Source organism: Muntiacus reevesi, chromosome 12 (assembly GCF_963930625.1).
Source record: "Muntiacus reevesi chromosome 12, mMunRee1.1, whole genome shotgun sequence".
NCBI lineage: Eukaryota > Metazoa > Chordata > Mammalia > Artiodactyla > Cervidae > Muntiacus > Muntiacus reevesi.
The window spans coordinates 18,492,780-18,520,352 of NC_089260.1; the positions used below are offsets into that span (position 1 = coordinate 18,492,780).

The 27,573-nt window shown below is 42.2% G+C and overlaps 1 protein-coding gene across 2 annotated transcripts in view; it reads right to left on the reverse strand.

Moving 5' to 3' along the window:
- The window catches only part of NCALD (neurocalcin delta), a 436,233-nt gene that overhangs the window by 317,180 nt on the left and 91,480 nt on the right, over window positions 1-27,573 (reverse strand). Inside the window, exon 1 of one of the 2 annotated variants that reach the window (XM_065903348.1) lies at window positions 8,584-8,602. The exons of the other annotated variant lie outside the window; for it this stretch is intronic. The gene's annotated coding sequence lies outside the window, so the exon portion shown is untranslated. Of the gene's footprint in view, window positions 1-8,583; window positions 8,603-27,573 lie in introns of those variants that run through there. 2 annotated transcript variants of the gene reach the window in all.

Genomic DNA, 27,573 nt, shown 5'->3' on the forward strand with positions numbered 1-27,573 from the left:
TATTGAGGACCCTGGGCTCCTGCCCAGGCACCTCACTTCTCACAGAAGCGGGGAAGTGAACCAGCTGAGGGCAGGGACTGTCTTGGACTTACGGGTCCCCTCCAGTGCCTGGCCTAGAGCAAAACTCATAGCAGTCTCATGGCTGTTTTATTCTGTTTTTATTTTGGCAAAACAAATATACATAAAAATTACCTTCTGGACCATTTTTAGGTGTACAGTCATGTTAAGTATGTTCATTTTGTTGAAACAGATGTCCAGAACTTTTCACCTAGCACATCTCTATACCCATTAAATAACAAGTCCCCTTTCCTCCTCCTTCCAACCACTCCACTTTCAGTTTCTATTAGTTTTACCACTTTAGAAAAATAGGCAGATGATTTCTTTTAATTAACATAATTGTAGAATCTCCGAGTTGGAAAAAACCTTAGAAGTAATCTAGTCTAGAAGTTACCTAGTGCATGGGTCCCTCCTTTTCCATCTTAAATCCAGTAACTATTACTTTTTAATGACCTGATCTATGCTGGAAAAATCCCAGTGACTGCTTCAAAAAAGTGAGCCATACTATGAGGAGACACTTCCTGAGATTTAAAAAAAAAAAAAAAACAGTTCTTTCTTACATTAACAGGAAATGTTGAATTTGTCCCCATTGATCGTGGTCTATTTTCCAGAACAGAACAAGTTTCACTTCATTGAAGTTAACGTGTTTTCGTGGTATTTTAAGAACATGATTTTGTCATGTGTTTTAGCCTGCAAGATTTGCATGGAGAAAATCAGGGACACCAGTTAAGACCATCAACTGCTGCTGATACTCACCACTCAGCAACAGCATGCCATGTAGCCAGAGGTCTCCATAGCCAAAGGGAAGGCAAAATTCAGGAACTAATTTAAACAGTGAATAAATTCTTGTTCCTGGGACCCATTGCACACCCAGGCCTTTAAAAATAAGTCTTCCTGCACATGTTCACAGAATTACTGACAGTTTCTCATTCGATGCCTCCTTAGCTCTAATAAACCAAGAGATTCTCTCCCAGGTAGTCGCAATATTTATTGCGATGCAAAGACGAAAGCTGTCGCTAATGAAATCTCATCCAGAAAAGGCCACCACCTCAAGATGATCTCTGAAGTTACAGAGGCAGGATATGACCCTGTTCTTGCAGTGTTTCAGGCAACATTCATGGCAACCTCTTCCTCAAATAACCGAACCATAAGCTCTTTATGCCACAAATTTAAACTGTTGCTGTGTGTGCTCAGTCGCTAGTCGTGCCCGACTCTTCGCGACCCCACGGACTGCAGCCCGCCAGGCTCCCCTGTCCATGGGATTCTGCAGGCAGGATCACTGGAGTGGATGGCCATTCCCTTCTCCAGGGGATCTTCCTGACCCAGGGATCGAACCTGGGCCTCTTGAGTCTCCTGCACTGGTAGACGGATACTTTACCACTAGCACCACCTGGGAAGCCCCATAGAAATATAACCAAATAATAATAATAACAAATTTGAAGAACACGGAGGCTATAATGAAATGCCTCTGATGGAAGATCAAGAGTTGGGTGATCCTTGCATGAGAATTTGACCACAGGAGGTTACTGCCTCTGAGATGTGACATATGCCTTGGGCAACTGTCTTCATCATCTTCATCATTATTACTGTTAAATGCACTCAGTATGCCTTGAATATACTAGAAGCACTTAATGTCAGTTTAAGAGAGAAAGGTAAAAATCGGTAAAGGCCGGGAAGCAATAATTTATAAAGTATAAATGTAAATTGCAAATAAACACATGGAAAAATCTCTTGTAATTAAACAAATGCCAATGGAAACAACGTAAGATACTATTTTTGTCTCAACACTGAGAACAACAGACATTCTCAGTACTGTAGACATGAAAACTGGTACGTTTCAGAGGATTAATTTGCTAATATGTAACAGAAACCTTAAAAATATTAATATATTTTCATTCAGAAACTTTATTTCCTGAAATAAAGAAATAACTTTTTAAATGGGCACACAAAAAATGTGTACCCGGGTTTCACAATTTGTAATCATCAAAAATCAAAAACATCCAAATAGCAAGCAATGGATGATAAGTTATGACTCACTCAGAAGGTGGAATTCTATGCAACCATTAATAAAAACAAACATTACATAGCACTTAGCATGCAGCAGGTTCTATTCTAAGCAATTTGTAAATATATAACACATTTAATCTTTACTATAATTCTATGATGTAAGTCCTATTATTGTCCCCATTTTACAGAGAAAAACTAAGGCAAAGAAGTTAAGTAACTTGCCCAAGAACACTGAATTAGATGGTGCTGAGCTATTCAAACCCAGGAAGTCTGTTCTGATTCCAGAATTCTGTACTCTTAACCATCACACCATTATACTATAGAAGAATATCTAATGTCATGTTAAAAATCTCAAAATATATTTGTAAAAATGTTTTAAATGAAATTATATGGGGTGTGTGTGTGTGAAAGGTTGCTGCTGTGAGCCAAGTCCTACACCAGGATTTGTGACCTCCAGAGGAGAGGATTTTGATCTGGGGTCAGAGACGAGGCTTGGAGCTTTTTGTGTAGCAAAGTTTTATTAAAGTATAACAGAGATAGGGAAAACTTCTGACATAGATATCAGAAGGGGACAGAGAGAGTGCCCCTTGCTAGTTTGCAGCAAGGTGTTTTGTCTGTCAGAAAGCTATTAACCAGATAAGAGAGGCACCTCAAGGCTGAGGGAGTTTCACCAGGCCCTTCTCCCACAACATGCACTTTTGAGATAGGATGGCACGAGGCGTGTCATCCCCCAGCCATAAAACAATTGACAGGAAGGCTGGTTTGTTGAGCCATTATCAGCCCAAGGTTTGGGAAAAGAAAAGTTAGTCTTAGGCAGAACCATTTTGAGGAAAGGCAAGTTCCAAAACAAATACACAGTTTCATTAACCTAAGGAAAAACACATTGGTTAGCTCAAGGCAGAGCCAGGTGCCGTCAACACAGAATTAAAAGAAGCCTCTTTTAATTTAGTGTAGAGAAGAAAAAAAGACATCCGCCACTTGCAGTTTATTTCCTCCTGCCGCCTGGGGACCTCTGGCCTTCCCACCTGTTTCCCTCTCATATGTGTATAATATATATCCACATGTATGGCAAAATATCAACTGTTATAAAAATTATACACAATTTTTAAAACTTTTTTCTGTCTTCTATTTTTCTAATTTTATTTTTTTGCCATGAACACATGCAGTTGGCCTTCTGTAGCCACGGGTTCCCCATCCATGGCTTCAACCAACCGCAGATGCACAGAAACCTACCCATCCACAAAAACCCATCGGTGAAACCCACAGATACAAGAGCCTGCTGGGCTAGGCAATTTTTTACAAGGGACTTGAACATCTCTGGATTTTGGAACCAATCTCCCACAGATGCCAAGGGATGACTGTGTTACATTCATAATTTTCAGAATAAAAGAATGCTCTCAGTAGCATCACTGAGATATTCCTGATGGCCACTGCCCTCAGCCTACAACTGGAAGGGACCCGGTTCTTAGCATGACCATTGGAACAAGCTGAAGTGCTTCACATCAATTTACCTCCTTCTTTCTTGACCATGCTGTTGTTTTTAAATCTTCAAGAAAACCAACGAAGGATCTTGACCTGAACTGATAGCACTTTGTATATACAGCTTTTACCAATAAATATTTTCATGATTTCAACACCTGAAGTTTCAAAGCACTCAACCTGTGCCCAGATAAATTCTCTCTATGCCCTGCCTTCAACCCTGAGCCATCTGAGTTTACCAGGGTGCATATACTTAACTTTAGCAACACAGTTTCCAGCTGGTGAGGATACTGGTGCTTCTTATGGGGTCTTCTAGGGCCTCTGACTCCTTGAAATTTCCTAATGGCCATTGATTTACAGTACTAAACTGATCCTGGGGCTCCTCCATAGTAATTCTCAACTGAACCAATTTGGGGATTTAAATTGCCTTCAGGAAATGGGCAAATAAAATATGACAGAAATCAAACCAGCACCACCCACACAGACTCTGTCCACACCATGTGGAAAGAAAACAATTGCCTGTGGGCCAGTAGGACAGAGGCAATCATTACATTCTGTCAAAGAGCAATCCTTGCTCTGGACGCCCATCACATAGTACTACGCACAGGGTTTGCAAAGCATGTAAGAAACAGGGTGAGCCTGCATGTCTGCAAAGGCTGCTGCATCATCTTTCATCAGAATCAAGTCCACAAACTCCCTGGCAATTCTCCCCACCTGGCCTTTAGTGGCCTTGATTATTCCTGTGGCAGAAAAGCCCCTAGAATACCTAAGCAGAAGGCTCAAGATTCTACAACATTAACCAGAATAGCACATAAATATGTTTAGGAGACGTATCCCTGTGCACTAGTAACCCATTCCACAATTTTCTAACACCCACTTTGGCAGTGTTGCTGAGATTCCTCTGGGCTCCAAAACTGCAACCGAGTGGGTAGAATTCTAAGATACCCCCAAGACTCTATAGCCCAGGTTGTATCCACCTGTATAATCCCTCCAGTCAGGTGGGGGTAGAATCTGGAACTGTGGTGGGATGGCCACTTCCTCAATTAGGCTACATTATATGCTTCCCCGATGGCTCAGATGGTAAAGAATCTGCCTGCAATGTGGGAGACGCAGGTTCGACCACTGGGTCAGGAAGATCCCCTGGAGAAGGGAATGGCTACCCACTCCAGTATTCTTGCCTGAAGAATCCCAAGGACAGAGGAGCCTGGCAGGCTACAGTCCTAGGGGTTGCAAAGGGTTGGACATGACTGAGCGACTAACACTTTCACTTTCTTTCATTTGACAAATAGTGATGGGACAGCCACTCCATCTCAGCCAGCTAGAGAGAGGCGAGCTCCTCCTGGCCTGGAAGAAAGCAGACATCTGTGCTGCAAACTGCCTATGGGAGATACAACTGGCAAGGAACCTCAGGAGTCCTCGAGAGCTGAGGGTGGTCCCGGCCAAAGGCTAGCAAGGAAAGAGGGAAGTCAGTCCTATAACCTCAAGGAAATGAATCTAGCCAACAAGCAGTGGTCTTGGAAGACAACCCTGAGCCTCAGATGATAGCCCCAGCTGCCACTGGATTTCAGCCTGAGATGACCTTGAGCAGGATCCAACTAGCCTATGCTGGACTCCTGACCCCCAGGAACTAGGAGATAATAAACTTGTGTTATTTGAAGTCCAAGCCCCCAGCAATAGAAAACTAATGCAATGACCATGCTGGTGACATTATCAGTACATGTGCTGCTGAAGTTCTTTCTCATACTTCTACTCTCTTCAGAAGGAATGCCGGTCCATAACACTCACCCCTAAGGAACACAGAGAGAGATAATTGATATCTGTTCAATACTTGGGAGTGCATTGAACCTTCACATGCAATCTCATTTGAATTTTTCACCATTAATCTGAAGGAGTCCAGGCAGTGATGATTAGGAACAAAGATTCAGGAGCCACATTGCCTGAATTCGACTCCCTCTTCGCCCCCACTTACTCACCAGATGAGCTCAAGCCAATTCCTTGACTTCCCTGTGCCTCAGTTTCCTCACCTGTAAAACAGCAATATGATAAAAGCCTAGCTCCTATTAAGCACTGGACCAGTGTTTATTGTTCTTGGAATCAATGCTGGAATCTAAATATACCACAAAAGCACAGCTAAATGTGTTAGTTTCCCACTATACTATGTCGCAAGAATTAAAACCTATGGTTTTAGCAGGTTCTACAAACTGAGTGAAAGTCACTCAGTTGTGTCTGACTCTTTGAGACTCCATGGACTATACAGTCCATGGAATTCTCCAGGCCAGAATCCTGGAGTATTCTGAATGAATTCCAGAATACTGGACTGCGTTTTCCTGGAGAAAAGTAACGCACAGCAGGGAAAGAACAGATTTCCACCATTTACCTGTTGTCCTGAGTAAAATTGGGGGCTGGGGGGTGGGGGTGATGATCACAGGCAAGAAAGAATGAGCTTTCTGCACTCCCTAGAAAAGACCACAGCTCCAGGAGCAAGCAGGAGTGTGATCAGGTAAATCAAACCCTGGTTCCAACAGAATTCTGGATTTGAGATGAAACCACAGGTGCAGGTGGGTTCATGATGCTATAATTAGACTCGCCCAGCCCACATCACACACACCCTGGAGCACAGACAGGCTGCCATGTGGACTAGCTGCAGTAGGCGTTCCTCCCAGGTAAATGCAGTCACAGCAAATCCATTACACAACCAACTGGGGGAGCGTTGGCAATGCCTCCCAAGGGGCTGCCAAATCCATATGTGACAAAGACAGCAGTGGTCTTGTCACTGGGATTGTACAAGGTGACTGCTAGAGTATCCACCTTCATAATAGGGAGACAGGCCACTTTCTAGTTCAAAGAGTACCCCGCCAAGCTGTGCCACAGGTCAGGGCTGCTGTGGACAAGAGGGTGCTTTGTTTGTGGGCACCGCTTTGGTTATACTCTGGAGAAGTTTAAGGGATAAAGGCTGATTTTCCCAATGTGTTTTGGTCCATTAAAGTATCACTGACCAAAGGCCTACTGAGTCATCCCTCATCTTCTTGATTTAAGCGTTAAAGAACTCTTGTCAGTGTGGAGCGGAAATGTGAGTGTATCCTTCTGTGTGTGTAATAAACGCCCCTCTTTTGTCTCTACCTATGCACAGTCCTCACCTGAGCAGCCTTCATGCCACAGAGAGACGAGGCCTTTTCTTTCTGATATTTTCCCATCACTCCTCTCAGGGCTTCCCAGGTGGCGCTAGTGGTAAAGAACCTGCCTGCCAATGCAGGAGACTTAAGAGACACAGTTTCCATCCCTGGGTCGGGAGGATCCCCTGGAGGAGCATGACAATCCACTCCAGTGTTCTTGCAGAATCCCATGGACAGAGGGGCCTGGTGAGCTACAGCCCATGGGGCTGCAAACGGGGGTCACAAAGTGTCGGACAAGACTGAAGCGACTTAGCATGCACCACTCCTCTTCCCACCAAACCATCAGTCAAGGACAAAGGAAATGGAAAACTACAAAAAGGAACTTAACCTTACCTCCTAATCACTCGAAGACATATTGATTCGTTTCAGAGCATTTACCTTAATTCACACTGGAAGCTATCCCAAAAGATCCAGAAGGAGGTAGTAAAGCTTCAATGCCTGCACGTATGCACAGTTAGCCGACAGCAACTGTGTGATCTAGGTTGAAAGGAACAAGCCTAGATGACTCGGCTTTTAAAACACTGTGCAGACCTACCAGCCAAACAAAAATCTCACCAGTGGGCCACGGGCGGCTTGGGGCCACTTTTGTAACGGCCCCTGATCTAGAGAGTAGGAAGTTCTTTCAAAAGCCAGTTTGATATGAGGAATGCAGACCCCCAAGCAAAGACAGGAGGAGCTCAAAAGAGAAAGTCAAAGCAATTGGAACTGCTCTCTGAAAACTGCCAGCCCAGCTGATGGGTGAACTCAGAATTCTCCACTTGGCATGGCCTGGAAGCCTAGGGGCAGGCTGCAACGACACCCCAGTCTAAACACAGAGGGCCGCAATCAAGAGCAAATGCCTCCCTGCTGGAACCCAATAACCCTTGAGATTTTGATCAAAGAAAAACATTTCCTCTTTCTAATCAAAAAAAAAAAAAAAAAAAATCCAATCACTACTATGGTAGAGTGAGTTTCAAGCCATTTAGCTCCTCTAATCAGGGCATTACCCATTGAGTAGAGGTCTTTTTCCTGGGAAGAACTCCCTGCTAAAGTCCCTTTGAGAGCACATTTCACCCTAGCAGAGCTTGGTCTAGGCCTAACAGTACACACAGTCCTCAGTGAGTGTAGTCTGTGGATTACGTGTGTGGCAACGTGTCAAAGTGAAACTTTTCTCTCAGTTTAGAGATGATAAACCCATGGCAAACTTTTAGTGTCCAATAACTAGTGACAGAAAGCAGACCCCTCACCTTCAACAAGAATATCAAAGAGAGAGATGAGAGGGAGACACTTGAGAAAAGAATTCGTGAGAAGGATTCATTTGGAGAGAGCTGTACTTTTAACTCCTGGGAAAGAGGTGAATGCCATTTTTCCACTTCAAGGCTATTTCCACTTCAAGGCTATTTCCACTTCAAGCCTGATGAAGGGCAGTTTACCCCTGCATTGCAGAAGTCACCTTGGATTGAAAATCCTACAAGGTGGGAAGCGGACTTGAGTGGCCGACCTGAGTTCAAGGACATATTGGAATCAGATGGGCCTGCACTCCCAGAGCTCATCAGCGCAAAGAACGCTTGCATATTTCCAGTGATAAAGTGGACATGGGGCTCTGTGAGGGCTGGTGTGAGGTCACATGAGGGCCTTCTAGTAGGGTCTCCTAGATGCTTGATGAAAGCTAGAGATGACTCTAGATTCCTTGGGATGAAGCGGGAGTAAATGAAGAACCAAAGGAGAGACAGTGCATCGTTTGCATAAAGAGAACTACACTGGGGAAAGGGCGCCAGTGATTAGAGCCGCAAGCAGGGGTGGAGGTGGGAATGTGGGGTTGGGGAAGTGCGTCGTCTCTGAAAAGTCTATAAAAACACCCAGGAGGAAAAACGTTAGCCTTAAATACCTGCCAGGTCCAGAGACTATAAAGCTGTGTGACAGCAATGACGTCAAGCCAGAACTTTCTGGCTCCCCTTATCTTTCCATTCTGACAAGGAGGATTTGAGCAGCCGCTGGGAAGGGAGAAAAAGGGAACACATGTGAAGGAATGAAGAACACCCCTTCTCTGTGTGTGCCAGGAGAGGCCCCACCACGGCAAAATGCCCTGCCAACGAAGAGATCCCCTGAGACTTGTCTTAGATTCACTGTCATCAAGGTATTAAAAGCAAAGTATAAACTCACCTCTCACACAAGGAAGTCATTTTGGTCACACCTGCTTGTTTAAACTTTTCATTACATAATTATGGGCATCTAACTGGATTCCTCCTTATTGCCAAATTCAGACTTAAACTGAAGAAAGTAGGGAAAACCACTAGACCATTCAGGTATGATCTAAATCAAATCCCTTATGACTATACAGTGGAAGTGAGAAACAGATTTAAGGGACTAGATCTGATAGACAGAGAGCCTGATGAACTATGGACGGAAGTTCGTGACACTGTACAGGAGACAGGGATCAAGACCATCCCCATGGAAAAGAAATCCAAAAAGGAAAAATGGTTGTCTGAGGAGGCCTTACAAATAGTTGTGAAAAGAAGAGAAGCGAAAAACAAAGGAGAAAAGGAAAGATATTCCCGTTTGAATGCAGAGTTCCAAAGAATAGCCAGGAGAGATAAGAAAGCCTTCCTCAGAGATCAGTGCAAAGAAACAGGAAAACAACAGAATGGGAAAGACTAGAGATCTCTTCAAGAAAATCAGAGATACCAAGGGAACATTTCACACAAAGATGGGTTCGATAAAGGACAGAAATGGTATGGACCTAACAGAAGCAGAAGATATTAAGAAGAGGTGGCAAGAATACACAGAAGAACTGTACAAAAAAGATCTTCATGACCCAGATAATCACAATGGTGTGATCACTCACCTAGAGTCAGACATCCTGGAATGTGAAGTCAGGTGGGCCTTAGAAAGCATCACTATGAACAAAGCTAGTGGAGGTGATGGAATTCCAGTTAAGCTGTTTCAAATCCTGAAAGATGATGCTATGAAAGTGCTGCACTCAATATGCCAGCAAATTTGGAAAACTCAGCAGTGGCCACAGGACTGGAAAAGGTCCGCTTTCATTCCAATCCCTAAGAAAGGCAATCTCAAAGAATGCTCAAACTACCACACCATTGCACTCATCTCACACGCTAGTAAAGAAATGCTCAAAATTCTCCAAATCAGGCTTCAGCAATACGTGAACCGTGAACTTACAGATGTTCAAGCTGGTTTTAGAAAAGTCAGAGGAACCAGAGATCAAATCGCCAACATCCACTGGATCATCGAAAAAGCAAGAGAGTTCCAGAAAAACATATATTTCTGTTTTATTGACTACGCCAAAGCCTTTGACTGTGTGGATCACAATAAACTGTGGAAAATTCTGAAAGAGATGGGAATACCAGACCACCTGACCCACCTCTTGAGAAACCTATATGCAGGTCAGGAAGCAACAGTTAGAACTGGACATGGAACAACAGACTGGTTCCAAATAGGAAAAGGATTACATCAAGGCTATATATTGTCACCCTGCTTATTTAACTTATATGCAGAGTACATCATGAGAAACGCTGGTCTGGAAGAAGCACAAACTGGGATCAAGATCGCCGGGAGAAATATCAGTAACCTCAGATATGCAGATGACACCACCCTTATGGCAGAAAGTGAAGAGGAACTAAAAAGCCTCTTGATGAAAGTGAAAGAGGAGAGTGAATAAGTTGGCGTAAAGCTCAACATTCAGAAAACTAAGATCATGGCACCTGGTCCCATCACTTCATGGCAAATAGATGGGGAAACAGTGGAAACAGTGTCAGACTTTATTTTGGGGGGCTGCAAAATCACTGCAGATGGTGATTGCAGCCATGAAATTAAAAGACACTTACTCCTTGGAAGGAAAGTTATGACCAACCTAGACAGCATATTAAAAAGCAGAGACATTACTTTGCCAACAAAGGTTCGTCTGGTCAAGGCTATGGTTTTTCCAGTGGTCATGTATGGATGTGAGAGTTGGACTGTGAAGAAAGCTGAGTGCCAAAAAATTGATGCTTTTGAACTATGGTGTTGGAGAAGACTCTTGAGAGTCCCTTGAACTGCAGGGAGATCCAACCAGTCCATCCTAAAGGAGATCAGTCCTGGGTGTTCATTGGAAGGACTGATGCTGAAACTGAAACTCCAATACTTTGGCCACCTCATATGAAGAGCTGACTCACTGGAAAAGACCCTGATGCTGGGAGGGATTGGGGGCAGGAGGAGAAGGGGACGACAGAGGATGAGATGGCTGGATGGCATCACTGACTCGATGGGCATGAGTTTGAGTAAACTCCAGGAGTTGGTGATGGACAGGGAGGCCTGGCATGCTGCGATTCATGGGGTCACAAAGAGTCGGACATTACTGAGCGACTGAACTGAACTGAACTGAGCTGAACTGGATTCCTCAATTAGCATATGACCCATGTGAGTCCTTTACTCATTTCCATTTGAGGATAATATTTTGCTGAAGTTTAAGCTTTGGATAATCTTCTTTAATGAGATAGAATTTAGAGGGTTTGGTGGACTTGTTCAGTTGGTGGGTTTAGTTTTATTTTTTGATGTTCTTCCTGCTGCTTTCTATATTTCTAATCGTTCCCATAGAGTTGACAGTTATCCCATCCTTAATCTAGCAGGAAATATCTGTACTACTGATTCAAAATTACTAGGCTATCATAGATTGAAAACCTGGGTGTGAGCAAATTGCTGTAAAAATAATTAAAGTCCAAGGATTGGAGACTTGGACAAGGAAAAGTCAAATAAGTGTGGACAATTAAGTGACCTGAAATTGGAATTAAAGTGTAAAAGGCAAAATGTCAGGAGGTTAGCAAGCAGCTGTTCTCCATTTCTATCACAGATAGAATTCCTTTTTTTAATAAAAAAAAAATGCAGCTACCTATGTTGTACTAAATTAGGTTGGAGGTAGAAGGAGGGGTTGGAAGGGGAATGTTTTGTAGCTGCTCATTTTCTTTGCTTCCTTGTCCCTTCCTGAAAGGCCAAGCTAGAAAGACGACACCCAACTGCTACTCCTAATCTCTAAGATTCTGGCTGCATCTCTACTGGGAGGAAAAATTATTCTATCACTGGTGCAAGGACTCTAATTTGCCTCAAATGACTGATGGTAAAATACTACCAGAATCTCTGAGTTAACACTCAGAAGTATGTTAGAATCGCAATATATTTTCAGTTACTTGCAGTCAGCTATGGCCTTCATTTTAAGCAGAAGATGTTAAAACAACATATGGAAAATTGCTATGTGAGTTATTTTAAAGTAATTCTTTTTTTAAGGAATTTAAGTCTAATTAAGTCTGACAAAATACTAGAAGAGAGCAAGAAGAGGAATTTGGGAAGATAGCTGGAGAGGCTGGAGAGTTGTTATTAACAACTTTAAATAATGAATAAAGTGACCCCCCCCAAAAAGGAGTTAATCCTTGCTAGGGAATTTGAGGACTCAAGAGAAGTGGGTTCAGGAAGAGAAGAACATTTGGGAAACTGCTCCCCTCATCTGAGGAAAAAGCTTAGCATAACTTCTACAGGCATGGGAAGGAAAGGACCACACCTCATCCCACAAATGGAGTTAGCAGGGAAAAGAGGAATGGTTGACATATTGAACACATGTTTCTATAAATTAGAAAGAATTTTTGTGACCAATCAGAAGGGACTCCAAAGGCACCCAAAGAGTTGAATGGGGGAAATTTAAGATGGATTCCTTTAATATTTGGAGAGGATCTTTACTATCAAGTGCCTAGCCTTGGAGCAAGTCTATATGATTTGGATTGTGGAAATGTCAGTTAGTAGCTGTGTGAATCTAGGCAAGTTACTGGTCTTCTCAGGCCTTCGATTTTGATACTAGTAAAAGAGAGATGCTAACAGAATCTACTAGGTAAGGTGCTGTGAGATGTCAATGTATTAGTACATGAGCAGTGCTTAGAACAAGGCCTTGCACAGAGGGGGTGCACTGAAGTGAGCAAGTTTCAGGAGACAACAGCTCTACCAAAAAACGGATGAAGAAAACAGAGGAGAAAACCAAGACTCACAAAGGTTAGCAACTGTTTAAGATCAAGCTTAACTCTTGAGTCTCTCTTTCTAAACTCAGGGCTTCCCACCATATGCACTGCTGCTGTGAAAGCAATGTGGTTGCTGCCGTTCAGTCGCTCAGTCATGTCCGACTCTTTGTGACCCCACGGTCTGCAGCACACGAGGCTTCCCTGTCCTTCACTATCTCCCGGAGTACACCCAAATCCATGTCCACTGAGTCAGTGATGCCATCCAACCATCTCATCCTCTGTTGCCCCCTTTTCCTCTTGCCCTCAATCTTCCCCAGCATCAGGGTCTTTTCCAATGAGTTGGCTCTTTGCATTGGGTGGCCCAAGTATTGGAGCTTCAGCTTCAGCATCTGTGCTTCCAATGAATGTTCAGGATTGATTCCCTATAGGATTGACTGGTTTGATCTCCTTGCTCTCCAGGGGACTCTGAAGTGTCTTCTCCAGCACCACAGTTTGAAAGCATCAGTTCTTTGGTGCTCTGCCTTCTTTATTGTCCAGTGCCATAACTAAAAGGGATCAAGTCTAGCTTCACCTCCTTTTGCTTCTATGGGCTATGGTCTGAGGGAAGGTCATTGAGTAATGACCAAAATGTTGAGAACTGCCTCATTCAAAGGCATCTTGAAAGAAAACACAGTGATTCTAGTCCACTGACCCTGGAGACAGAGAGTCTTGGCTCAAATCTCAGCTCAATTTCTAGGGCAGCCCTGTGACCCTGCAAAGGCACTTTAGCCTCCCTGAAACATGGCCTAGGAGTATTGTGTGCCCACCTGAGTGAGTGCATGTGAGACTAACATTAAAAATTCTTACACTTCATTCTTTGTTATATAACTGAATTATATGTGATGCTTAACAAATAAAATGTGCTTTGTGTAGAAAAATAAAAGCACTGATATATGGTAAACCTTCAGATTTTACCTGTTTTTGTCATCATCATCAACAACAGGGTGCAGCTATCCAACTGATACTTGAATTTCCTCTACACCACTGACTTTTCAATTTCCTCTCATCAAAACCCGTGGAGGGAAAAAAAATACTAGCCACATGTGATACTGAGCCCCTGAAATGTGGCTAATGCAACTGAAGAATTGAATGTTGACTTTTATTTTAATGAAATTAAAAGTCACATGTGGAAAGTAGCTACTCTACTAGTGTATATCTAGAACTTATCATGGTACATCTTAATGACTTTAATGTAAAGAAAATGATAATAAAAGGTGCCATTACTTGAACATTTATCGGGGGTCAGGCATTAGTCTAAGCTCTTTTTATATGCATTATGTGATTTACTTCTCATGACAATTCAACCTGGGAAGTACCATTATTCTTTCCTGTTTTTGATTGAAGAAACTGAGATCACAGCTAGTATGTCATGGAGTTGAGGTTCAAACCCAGGTCTGCCCCCAGAGCACAAAGCTGAACTGTATTCCTTCCCACAACAATATCCACTGGCAATGTGTGTGTGTGTCTGTTTTTAATTTCAGGGGGTAGGAAAAAGAACTGTATGAAAGACTTGAGAATAAATGACTTTTTCTCTAGCCTTTAAAAAATTTCCTCTGCTTAGTGCCACAGACTGGCCTCTAAAAAAAGGAAAATTCTGAGTGAGGGCTCCTCCAGTTCTAAAAGCAAATGTCTCTGTGGCCCATCTGAAGCTATGACACTATTTTTACAATTACTTTAGGTTTTTTCCTTGCCTGCTTCTGAGAGGATTTGCGGAGGATTATAGATTAAGACATTCAAAGATCATAAAGAGCAGAGGTCACTTGAAAAAAAATTAATGGGTTAAAGATTTTAAGCACCTGATTTCTGAGACAGAGGATTGACAAAAGCTTTCCGGCTAAGGCAATTAATTTATATTATTATTAACAACTACTTAATAAAAATGTGGAGGCATTAGGTTATGCACAGGACTTGTTGTTCTTCGTTTTTTTCCAGACAATGAAATCAATCAAATTGGTGTATGGTTTTCATTAAAGACACAGGTTGCTCATGTAATTTTCATCTCTCTTTCTCAAAACAAGCAAACAAAAAAATAGATAATATTGCAGGAAAATATAACTCAGTAAAGGCAGTTCTCTGAGGAGAGAAGCCACATAGCTCAGAAGCTCATTGAGAGTACGTGAGTGTCCTTCTGCCCATCCAGCACTAACCCAAACATGGCTTGCCTGCCGGGTCCTCTCTGAATGGCCTCTTCTATCCATTGTTGCTAATGACCACTCAAAACTGGACTGAGGGTTAATAGGCCCCTCCACTGCCATAAAGGATGAGAAATGTGGCCACTTGGCTCTACAAATATGTTCTTTCATGTCAACATGGGAAATCTTTATAAATGAAGAACTGCCTGTTGTCACTTACTTGCAGTTGAACTGAATTTATGCGTGTGTGCGAGTGTGTAAAGGTTTAAGTGTTTTGAATTTGTGGTTTTGTCTCATTATTTGAAGAAGAAAAATAATCATAATAATCACACACAAACACTGTCTAATTTGAAACAATAATGTCTATGGGGATTTTCTAAAGAGTGATGATTTGTCTTTATCAGATCAAACAGTTAAAGAAGTTGGTTGTCTCTTACCCCTCAGTTCACAGCTGCCTCTAACCCACTTTTTCCTTCCTATTTTCCTTGAGCCGGTCATAGAGAATTAAGTTAAAGAGGAAAAAGAAATGCAAAGCCTAAAAAACTAAAAATTAAAAAAAGAAATGCAAAGCCTTTGACAGCTTCACTGTACTCTCAATTCCATAGAGAAGTAAAAGGAAAACTTCATCCATAATTTTTGTTGTGCTTTATGTGCCTAAATTTAATCCTCATGTGTCTCTCAATGGTAGGTATGATCCGTATTGCCATATTAGAAATGAAAAACACAGGTAAATCACCCAAGATTTCATAGCCTATATGTGTCATAGCTAGAATCAAAACCAAGACGGTCCATCCCAAATATGATCAAAGTCTTTAAACTGCTAGTCCTTGACAGAAGGGACCCTGACTATATTGAACACCTGTGTAGTGGGCCCAGCACGCAGTAGCATTCAACCAGTGCTGGCAGACTGACCAGCTGAGTGTTCTTTACCCCTGCTTCTGTTTGGTTACACCACAGCTGCGCTCTAAATTGGTAACTTGAAAGGAATAGAAATTCCAAAAAATCTTCCAATTATTGCTAAACTATCACTTCCTCCTTTCAAGAGTCTTCTTGATTCTAAGGATAAAGGGATCCATCAATCTATTCATTCTTCTACACTATTTTTATCCAGTCAACAAATATTTCAGTACAATGTAAGCAATCATGAGAATATACATTCTAAGAATTATGTCTCTAGGTTATATAAAAGTGGCCGAATTGCTGTTCTTCCAAAAACAGGACTGAGTTTCAAAAAATTAATGAATGTTAACAAGAATGGAAATAGATTAAGGCCTAGATGTTGCAATCATACACTACCTATTTGTTTTTAATTAATAGACTTTTTCAGAGCAGCTTTAGGTTTACTGATAAATTATAAGAAATTCCCATATACATCTCTCCTGCTCACTCCACACAATAAATTTCCCCTATTATTAAATCCAGTGTTAATGTTGTGCATTTATTACAACTGATGAGTTGATACTGATAAATTATTATTATTTTTTTTTTGATAAATTATTTTTAACTAAAGCTCTTCCCTGGTGGCTCAAGAGGTTAAAGCATCTGCCCACAATGTGGGAGACCCGGGTTCGATCCCTGGGTCGGGAAGATCCCCTGGAGAAAGAAATGGCAACCCACTCCAGTATCTTGCCTGGAGAATCCCATGGAGGGTGGAGCCTGGTAGGCTACAGTCCACAGGGTCGCAAAGAGTCAGACATGACTAAATGACTTCACAAGATTACATGGTTTACATTAGGGTTCACTGTCTGTGTTATACATTCTATGGGTTTTGACAAATGTATAATGATATATATCCAGTATCACAGTATCAAACAGAATAGCTTCACTACCCAGAAAATTCTCTGTGCTCCATCTATTCACCCTTCCCTCTATCTTAACCCCTGAAAATCACTGACCATTTTATTGTCTCCATAGTTGGGAGACAATTTTCTAGAATGTCAATATAGTTGGTATCACACAGTAGCTAGCTCTTTCAGATTGGCTTCTCCATTTAGGAATATGCATTTATTGTTGAATACTATTCCATTGTATGAATGTACCAGTTTATCCATTCACCTACTGAAGAACATTTTGGTCACTTTCAAGTTTGGACAACTATAAAATAAAGCTGATATAAACATTTGGAGGGACATATGTTTCTAATTTATTTGGATAAATAACAAGGAACGTGATTGTTGGATTGTATGGTAAGAATATGTTAAACATGCCAATCTGTTTTCCCAAATACCTGTACCATTTTGTATCCCAAGAGCAATGAACGGGAAGTCCTATTGGTTCACATTCTTACCAACATTTGATATTGCTAGGGTTTTGGATTTTAGGTGTGTAGTGGTATCTCACTGTGTTTTCGCTTGCCATCTCTTACGGCATATGACGTTGAACATACTTTCCAAAGCCTACTGTCATCTGTATCTCTTCTTGGTTGAAGTGTCCATCAGCTCTTCTGTCCATTTTTTACTTCTTTGTTTTCTTATTGTTGAGTTTTAAGAACTTACAATCATTTTTCGCTGTTAAAAAACATAAAGCCTTGCTCTCTGCTCTATAATTTTCTTCTTGATTTTGTCAACTAGATCCTGGAATTCAACTGCCAATGTCACCAAGTTCTATGTCAACATAAGAGTTAAAACTCTTATTCAACACCCTGTACTCCACAGGGCTACAGGGATAGGACAACTGGAAGAAATAAGGGAATCATCTCAACAACGCCTTGAACAGTCTCAGCCCGTGACCAAGTCATCAGAACAAAGGTCAAAAACCACCATGCACCACGCGGAATCCCAACTGCAGTGCGTTAGGTTAACACAACGCCCCGTTATCTCAGTATTTTTAAAGCATGAGACATCCTGAAGGTATCATTACTCTAGTGAGTTCATTCCAAACAATAATGAGGAGCTATGTCAGAAAAGAAATTTCAACAAAAATTTAATTAAAGAAGGTCTTCAAAAGGGTAGAAGAACAAACTTTCTAACTTGCCACAGAGAATGACTAGTTGTTAGGGGAAGCACACTGACTGAAACCGCCCACCCTGGCCAGGCACCATAGTAACCATTTGCATGAGTTGTTTTATGGCAGGAGATCCTGATAAGGAATACGGAACTAATAAGCCACCACCAGCCGGAAGAGTTCGGGAAAGATCGAAAGGAGACACTACCTGTCCGTCCACTTCCCAGAATCCCTCTTGCTAGCATCCACCTTGGCTGAGCGATGCGTGCGCCACCAGGAAAGACTCTGCATTAGAATGATTGGCCAAAGACCACCCGGAAATGAATCCCATCACCATAAAACCCAAGACTGTGAGCCACGGGCAGAGCAGTTCTCCTGGGTTCCCTTACCCTCCTGCTCTCCACCCGGGTGCCCTTTCCCAATAAAATCTCTTGCTTTGTCAGCATGTGTCTCCTCGGACAATTCATTTCCGAGTGTTAGACAAGAGCCCAGTTTCGGGCCCTGGAAGGGGTCCCCCTTCCTGCAACATATCTACCAGAATTCTTCTGTCTAGAAAGTAACCGAATTTAATGTTCTTTGGACTTTTATCAGCAGCAAGGTAAACAGGAAGAATCACTCAGAAGCACTTTTATGAAGTTCTACAAAGAAGTAAGTCTCAAGCATTTCATGGTTGGCAGCTTAAGATAATTTTTCATATTTTTAAGGGAAAAATTTCTTAGTTCTTTTGACATGCTGATAACATGTACCACAGATCTCAGTAATTACAGCAGATAAACCCTGATGAAGCAGTTGAGAAGATTATAGCCTAAGAATATCAGGACAGAAAAGGAAAAACACTCCCACTGGGCTGTGCCCTTTTTATCTAATGCATTTGGACCTAAAAAAATGACAAATTACAGACCTCTATTCACAGGCTCTCTCTTGATTGCCTAAGGATCGGGCCCACCTGCCACAACAACCTTCTGATTTCAGCCCTGAAGGCATTCACCTTTCTCTCATCCAGCACTCTGCTGTCTCTAAATATTCTCACGTGGCACTACCTCAGAAGGTAAGGAGAGCTTAAAGGAGTTAAATCCACATATAATTCAGGAAGCTTATCTTACCTAAAAGCTTCTACCTCTGGCCTCACTTGCTAACAAGTTCCAAAACTGACAAAGCTGAATCTGACCTCTCTGTTTCACTACATTTGGAACTGGACAGGTGCCAGCAAACTTTTCTAATAAAGGGTTAGGTAGTTAATCTTTTAGGTTTCATGGGCCATACAGTCCCTGTTGCTATGCCTCAGTTCTGTAGCTGCACCACAAAAGCAGCCATGGCCAAGCTGAAAAGGAATCCATGTAGCTGCGGATTTTATTTCAATAAAACTCTATCCACGGACGCTGAAATTAGAATTTAATATAATTTTCACATGTCATGAAATATTATGCTTCTTTTGATTTCTAAATGTGAAAACCATTCTCAGCTCAAAGGTTACACAAAAACAAGCATCAGGCCAGATTTAGCTCACAAGTCATAATTTGCCTTAAAATAAATCTCAAAAAATAACAGGAGCCAGGCCCTTATATTAGAACAACCTGAGGAATCCTATGAGGAGACAAGCTTCCAAATGACAATATAAAGATCAATATGCCTCAGAAATTTGGGGTATGTATATTTAAAAAGTCATCATATATGCTATAATCTCATTTCGTATGTGCTACAAAATTCAAATCTAATGAAGAAATCTTGATTTCTTTAAAATCTAATTTATAACATCCTTCTTATTTAAAAGTTGGTAAAATAGTAAGTATTTAAATACTAATAAGAAACATTAAATTTTTAAATATTGATTTTAAATATTAAACACTTAAAACTGGAATATTTAAACATATTATCTCTACCCTTAACTGGCTATTTAAAGCAACATATTAAAAGATAAATATGAAGAATGTGCTAATAAGTAAAGCTGCTTGACCTCTTACTCTACACCAGGCTCTAGATTAACTATTTTCCATATGTAATTCATTTAATCGTCAGAGAAACTCTAGAGATTGATCACTGTTATCCCCATTTTATAGTGGGGGAAACTGAGGCACAAAATTAATAAACAGTGGAGCCAGGGTCCAAACCAAGGCAGTCTAACTCTGACGCTGGCATCATTAAAATGCCTGGAAATACTAACACATGTCAGGTTGGTTAGATGTTATTTATCTTTGATTCAGTAATATCTTAGGGTTTAAATGGCCTCTCATTCTTTTAGGCATTTATGTTTTACTTTCACTGATACATAAATGCCTATTTTTAAAGACCCCTCAACTGTAAAGTTGTGGATTCACCAATTAAAAAAATATATAGATAAGAACTCCACCCAAGCATTCACAGAAGTTTAACTATCTATTCACATAAAAATTGTATTCTTTCAAGTTCTATCAGTATGCAATTATTACACAAATTGAGATTCTTTAACATCTTGCTTTCAAAGATATTAGAACATGGTAACTATCATTTTCTCACCCATCTTTGTGGCATCTCCTATAGATAATGAACTAATACATCTTTCTCTCAGTCATCCTTTCAAACATTCATTCAGAAACACTTCCACTGAACATGCTTACTATGTGCAAGGCATTGTCCCAGGAACAGAGATGTTTAAAAACATCTGGTAATGGCTAATTTTATGTGTCAATTTGGTTAGGGCACAGCACTCATATTTGGTCAAACATCAGTCTAGAGGTCACTGTGAAGGCATTTTTAGATGAGATTAACATTTCAATCAGTAGACTTTAAGCAAAGCAGATTACCCTCCTTTGAGGGTGTGTCTCATCTAATCAGTTGAAGGTCTTAAGAGAAACAAATTGAGATCCTCCCAGAAAGAGGAAGCATTCTGCTTCCGGACTGCCTTTGGACTCCAATTGCAATACCAACATTGCTATGGGTCTCTAGTCTGCCAACCAGTCATGCAAATTTTCAGACTTGCTAGCTCCACAAATTGAGCTGGTTCCATAAAATAAATCAAGCTCAATAGATAAGATAGATAGATGCTAGACAGATATGCAGATGACACCACCTTTATGGCAGAAAGTGAAAAAGAACTAAAGAGCCTCTTGATGAAAGTGAAAGAGAGTGAAAATTTGCCTTAAAGCTCAACATTCAGAAAACTAAGATCATTGCATCCAGGCCCCTCACTTCATGGGAAATAGATAGGGAAACAGTAGAAACAGTGGCTGACTTTATTTTTCTGGGCTCCAAAATCACTGCAGATGGTGTTTGCAGCCATGAAATTAAAAGACACTCCTTGGAAGGAAAGTTATGACCAACCTAGACAGCATATTAAAAAGCAGAGACATTACTTTGCCAACAAAGGTGCATCTAGTCAAGGCTATGATTTTTCCAATAGTCATGTATGGATATGAGAGTTGGACTGTGAAGAAAGCTGAGCACCGAAGAATTGATGCTTTTGAACTATGGTGTTGGAGAAGACTCTTGAGAGTCCCTTGGGCTGCAAGGAGATCCAACCAGTCCATCCTAAAGGAGATCAGTCCTGGGTGTTCATTGGAAGGACTGATGCTGAAGTTGAAACTCCAATACTTTGGCCACCTCATGTGAAGAGCTGACTCACTGGAACAGACCCTGATGCTGGGAAAGAATGAGGGCCGGAGGAGAAGGGGATGACAGAGGATGAGAGGGTTGGATGGCATCATTGACTCAATGGACATGGGTTTGGATGGACTCTGGGAGTTGGTGATGGACAGGGAGGCCTGGCGTGCTGCGGTTCATGGGGTCTCAAAGAGTCGGACATGACTGAATGACTGAACTGAACTGAACTGAAACTGATAGCTATATATATATATACATATATATGTATATATATATATCAATGTGTATCTGTATCTATCTATATTGCATGCATTTATATACTATGTAAATGTATATGTATGTAAACATCCTATTGGTTCTATTTCTCTGGAGAACCCTGGTTAATACACATTCCTTTAGATTCATCAAACGGGGGCGGGGGGAGGGGGCAGAAACTAAAGTTCACCAAGAGCTGATGATCTGTGGACAAAGGGAGCCCTCCCATGCTGCTGGTGGGAGGATAAACTGTATGACCACAGTGGGGTACAGTCAGTTGCGTCTAGCAAAGATAAAGGTGCCCTCATCCTGTGACCCAGCCCCAGAAGAACGACCATGTAGCATCACCACCCAGGCTCCCTGGGGATCGTTGCTTTGTTGACTAAAATAACTGTCAAGTTTATAAAGAAAAACTGTACTTAGTGTGATAGTTTTGAAACTATCTCAAATCATTGAAGAGATACCTAAGTCACATTCATCCAGAATAAGCTGAAAAAAGTCAGTGGAACCATGTCTAACACATTTGGACCCCACACGCTTCCCAGACAGTAGTAGCAGCTTCTCACACTTACCAGCCATCTACAAATGGCCTGTTGTTCCCATACCCCAAAGTGAAAAGCCTGTATTAATGACAGAAAGAGAGGGCCCTGGAGCAGTGTCTGCATATAACAAGCGCTTGCTAAACATTAGCCATTATTAAGGATATAAAAATACACATTTACTTATTTTCCTTTAGGTGACAAGCTAAACAAAATGCCTGCCTTCTCCCTGGCACTTCAACTCTGTATATGCGTACTCAGTCACTTCTGCTACTGCTAAGTCACTTCAGTCATGTCCGACTCTGTGCAACCCCATCCCTGAGATTCTCCAGGCTAGAACACTGGAGTGGGTTGCCATTTCCTTCTCCAATGCATAAAAGTGAAAAGTGAAAGTGAAGTCACTCAGTCATGTCTGACTCTTCGTGACCCCATGGACTGCAGCCTACCAGGCTCCTCCGTTCATGGGATTTTCCAGGCAAGAGTACTGGAGTGGGGTGCCATTGCCTTCTCATGTCCAACTCTTTGCGACCCTGTGGACTGTAGCCCACCAGGCTCTGCTGTCCACGGGATTCTCCAGGCAAGAATACTGGAGTTGGTTGCCATGCCCTCCTCCAGGGGCGTCCCCCAACCCAGGAATCAAACCCATGTCTCCTGCATCTCCTGCATTGCAGGTGGATTTTTTTCTACTAGCGCCACCTGGGAAGCCCTACTCTGTATATGGTGGTACCAAATAAACCCTGTTGATAGAATCATCCCTTTCTGTTGAATAATCAGTTTACTAGTGGCAGACTTTATTTGGGGAGGCTCTAAAATCACTGCAGATGGTGACTGCAGCCATGAAATCAAAAGAGGCTTACTCCTTGGAAGGAAAGTTATGACCAACCTAGACAGCATATTAAAAAGCAGAGACATTACTTTGCCAACAAAGGTCCAGCTAGTCAAGGCTATGGTTTTTCCAGTAGTCATGTATGGATGTGAGAGGTGCACTATAAAGAAAGTTGAGCGCTGAAGAGTTGATGCTTTTGAACTGTGGTGTTGAAGAAGATTTAGAGACCCTTGGACTGCAAGGAGATCCAACCAGTCCATCCTAAAGGAAATCAGTCCTGAATATTCATTGGGAAGACTGATGTTGAAGCTGAAACTCCAATACTTTGGTCACCTGATGCAAAGAGCTGACTCATTTGAAAAGACCCTGATGCTGGGAAAGATTGAAGGCAGGAGGAGAAGGGGATGACAGAGGATGATATGGTTGGATGGCATCACCGACTCAATGAGTTTTAGTAAACTTCAGGAGTTGGTGATGGACAGGGAGACCTGGCGTGCTGCAGTCCATGGGGTCGCAAAGAGTTGGACACAACTGAGCAACTGAACTGACCTGAACTGAAGATATGGCTGGATTGATTCTCTTTTCAGTAAATTAACGAAGAGCAGGAAATGATTAGTCATCTGTCAGTCAGCTGGTCTGAACACCACCACCTTACTCTTAAATACACAACACACCATTGTCTGAAATTTCACAATAAACAGCTGATAGAACAAAATTAAACCTAAATCTAATCACTCTCACCTTTTTGCTGCTCTTTTTTTAATTTCTGGATAGATCTTGGTAAACCAAACTCTTATTAGAACCTCATTTTCCCCACCTCCTGTTGCTGCAGAACAAAACAGAGTGCCTGAGCACGTGGGAGACAAGACAAACACTCAGATATGAGCTTCATTATATCCTTAATTATCTTTAGATACAGATTTGTATGAAGAACATATATTTGGCAGAGTAACTCAGCACTCTTCCAGGAGCTCCGTACTCCAGATACATCTTTAAAGCCTTAACATTTTGTACACCTGTTAAGCACTTAGACTTCTCAGAAATTATCCAAAAGGAAAAAATAACATCATAAGATATGTGAAAAGATGTAACTATGCTGTTCATTTTCTGAAATTTTTACAAAGAATTTGTGTCACTCCCCTAGTAAGAACAGTGGGGTTTATGCTTGTTTTTAAGAGGATAAGTTTTGGGATGAAATAGCCCTGAGTCAGAACTCGGAAACGGCCCCCTTAATAGCTCCACGACCTTCAGGAAGTCACCTAGCTTCTTGAGTGCCAGCCTGGAGATCTGTGAAAATAGGGATAATGTACACCTCCCTCAAAAAGGATTTTGCATCAATCCAGAGGGATAAAGTTCCTTACAGAGCCTCACACACCTACATTTCACTATCAATAAACGCAGTAAGTGTACTTTTGAAAGAAGGGATGGATGAGTGAGTGAACAACTGAACAAATAATCCCAGAGGCTCTATGTGGGGCTGGTCAGTGCTAGTGAGAACAGATCAATGGGGAATAGTGCAAACTGTCAAAACTCTAAATCAACACCATCAGAGAGTTATCAGTGCATCTTGTCTTGAAAATATTCACCAGTGAGCATGAGCCTGACCACTTACATTTCAGGGCAACCTCAGCAGGTCAAAGCAAAGACCAAACCCAGGTGTCCTTGAGATCTGACCATCTGGGTAACCAGCCTCTGAGATGGCCCCCATCTCCTCATATTCCTGCCTCTGTGCAGTTCTCTCCCACATTAGTCCAGGGCTGCCTCTGTGACCACTAGGATATGCAGAACTGATGCTATCTCCCTTCTGGGGTTAGATTATGAAGGACTGCAGCTTCCATCTGGACTTGTCTTCTCTTGGATTCATTCTGGAGGGAGCCATGTCATAAGCAGCCGTGTGAAGAGGCTCATCAGGGAAGGAAACGAAGCCACCTATTTGTAGCCATGTAAGTGAGCTTAGAAGTGGGTCCTGCAACCCCACTCAAGACTTCAGCCCTACCCAACAGTATAACAACCTCATGAAAGATTCTGAGCCAGAAGCACCCAACTAAGCCACTCCTGGATTCTTGACCTCAGAAACTGTGTAAGATAAATATTTGTTGTATGAAGCTTCTAACTTCTGGGGTAATTTGTTACACAGCAATAGATAACTAATATACCATTACAAGTAGAACAAGTCTTCAGACTTCAGTATTATTATTGGACCCATTTCACAGATAATGACACTGAGGTACAATGAGGTCAAATGACCTTCCTAATGGCTACCCAACCAAGAAGGGTAAAACTAGGATCTGAACATAACTTTGCCTGAATCCAGAGCCAGTGCTTTTTAACCACCACACTATATATATTCTTCCACCTCTTCTTTCCCATCCCTGTCTACGGTAGTAGCCATGTTATCCTATAGTTACTCTGTCATAGACAGCACTTACATCATATTTTAATTTTCTGTTTGAGTCATTCTGCCTTCCACCAGACTGTAAATTCCTAGAAGGTAAGAATCTGTCTATATTCATCCAACCATTTGACAAGGGTTTATTGAGAGCCTACACCATACTGGGGACCGGGAATACAATGACAACCACAGTCAAAACTCCATCCTTGGACAGCTCACAGTCTAGTAGAGGAGATAAGCATCTCTCAAATGAATATAAAACTACAACTGGACACACAGGCTTTGTGATGCATTTTTCCTAGTAAGAGTCCTGAGAGGGGATCACTTTGAGTGAGGCTGAAGTGGAAACTGTAGCAGTTACCCAGAGGAAAAGGAGAGGCAGGAGGAAGCACCTGGGGTGAACATGGGCTGTCATCTGCAGACCATGTTCAGGAACCTAACTGCCCCTAAAAGCGGTGGGAGCAGTGGCGAGGGCTGGGGCTGCATGGGTCACAGGGGACAAGAGCATCCTTGTGGCAGCAATGCAAGGGACAGCCTGGAAGAAGGCTAGGGTGAAAGCGAGCAGATCATTCGGAGGCACTTGCCACAGGCAGCAGCGAAGTGATGGAGGCTCTTTCATACTGGCCCCCGATGCCTTGCCCAGCATCTTGCCTGGCACAGGGTCGACCCTCCGTACATAGTAACGGAAATGAAGCACTTGTTGAAAGAATAGAACATGGTAACCTGCTGCAAACAAGAGAAAGAAACAGCAGATAAGGGCTCTGAGACCTTCAGCACCTCGGGAACTCATAGAAATCTCGGCTTTAAAGAGGGAGGTACAACATGGTTCAAAACACTCAGCGTGGAAATGCCTATCAAACTTGCCTGGTACATGGCAGCCTGGTATGTCAATTTCATCTTCCAAAAGTAAGTCACTTACTATATGTAAGTCACCCCTCCTGATTACACGTAAAATAAGAAACAAATAAGGATTGTCTGAGATATGAAGCATCATCTGGGCAGTATTTAAGCCACTCCAGGATCCATGAGCGTCTGCATTCAGTCAAGACAACCCCAGAGGCCATTTTTCTTAAGATGAAACAAAGCATGAACCCAGGTGATGCTGGGCAATTCTACAGCGTACAGAACTTTGTGACTCCTTTGCCAGTTTCATCCAAACCACAGCAAAATGAAGACTAAGCTTTAAAAGCTTTAATTTTATGCTTTTTCCTTAAAGGTTCAATATTCCACAGTCACGCATATGAGAAAGTTATTTGTTGTCTATAAATGCCTGTGTGCTCAGTCATGTCTGACTCTATGTGACCCTATAGACTGTAGCCCTCCAGGCTCCTCTGTCCATGGGATTCTCCAGGCAAGAATACTGGAGTGGGTTGCCATGCCCTCCTCCAGGGAATCTTCACCACCAAGGGATCAAACCTGCATCTCTTTCATCTCCTGCATTGGCAGGCAGGTTTCTTTACCACTGAGCCACCAGGGAAGCTCTGAGATTTAGTTACTGATGTGCTAAAATCTGAGACTAAGGTGTACTAAGAGGATTTTTTTTTGAATGGAAAAAAACCTACAGGGTATGTGATGTAATTTCCCACCCCATCCCTGGACTCCATCATGAAATCTTCAATAAAATCTGAGTGGGCTCTGTGGAGGTAATGCAAAGACATGCCAAGGCTAGCTTCACGGGTGGCATGAGACAAGACGGGGCCTGCCCTGGCATCCCAGCAGGAACGGTCTCTTCTTCGCTGAGAAAAGCGTGAAGTATCTGACTGAGAGCTCGCCGGCGGCGCGCAGCAGGGTCCGCCCTCTCGTCTCCACCGATGTGCCTGTATCCTCAGCGTGTGTTCCCTGGTCCTCTTTCCTCTGCCCGTGAGCTGGACACATGTCATATTCTAGCTCTGCCTGAGATGGATTCAGAAGAAGGAATCCACAAACCCGCACAGCCTCACGTTTAAAGCCTGATGAAAGTGTAGCGAGTTTCCCTGGGGGCTCAGTGGTAAAGACTCCTCCTGCCAATTCAGGAGAGGTAAGAGGCCCAGGTTTGATATCTGTGTCAGGAAGATCCTCTAGAGAAGGAAATGCAACCCACTCCAGTATTCTTGCCTGGAAAATTCCATGCACAGAGGAGCCTGGCGAGCTACAGTCCATGGGGTCGCAAAGAGTTAGGACACGACTCAGCAACTGAGCATGCA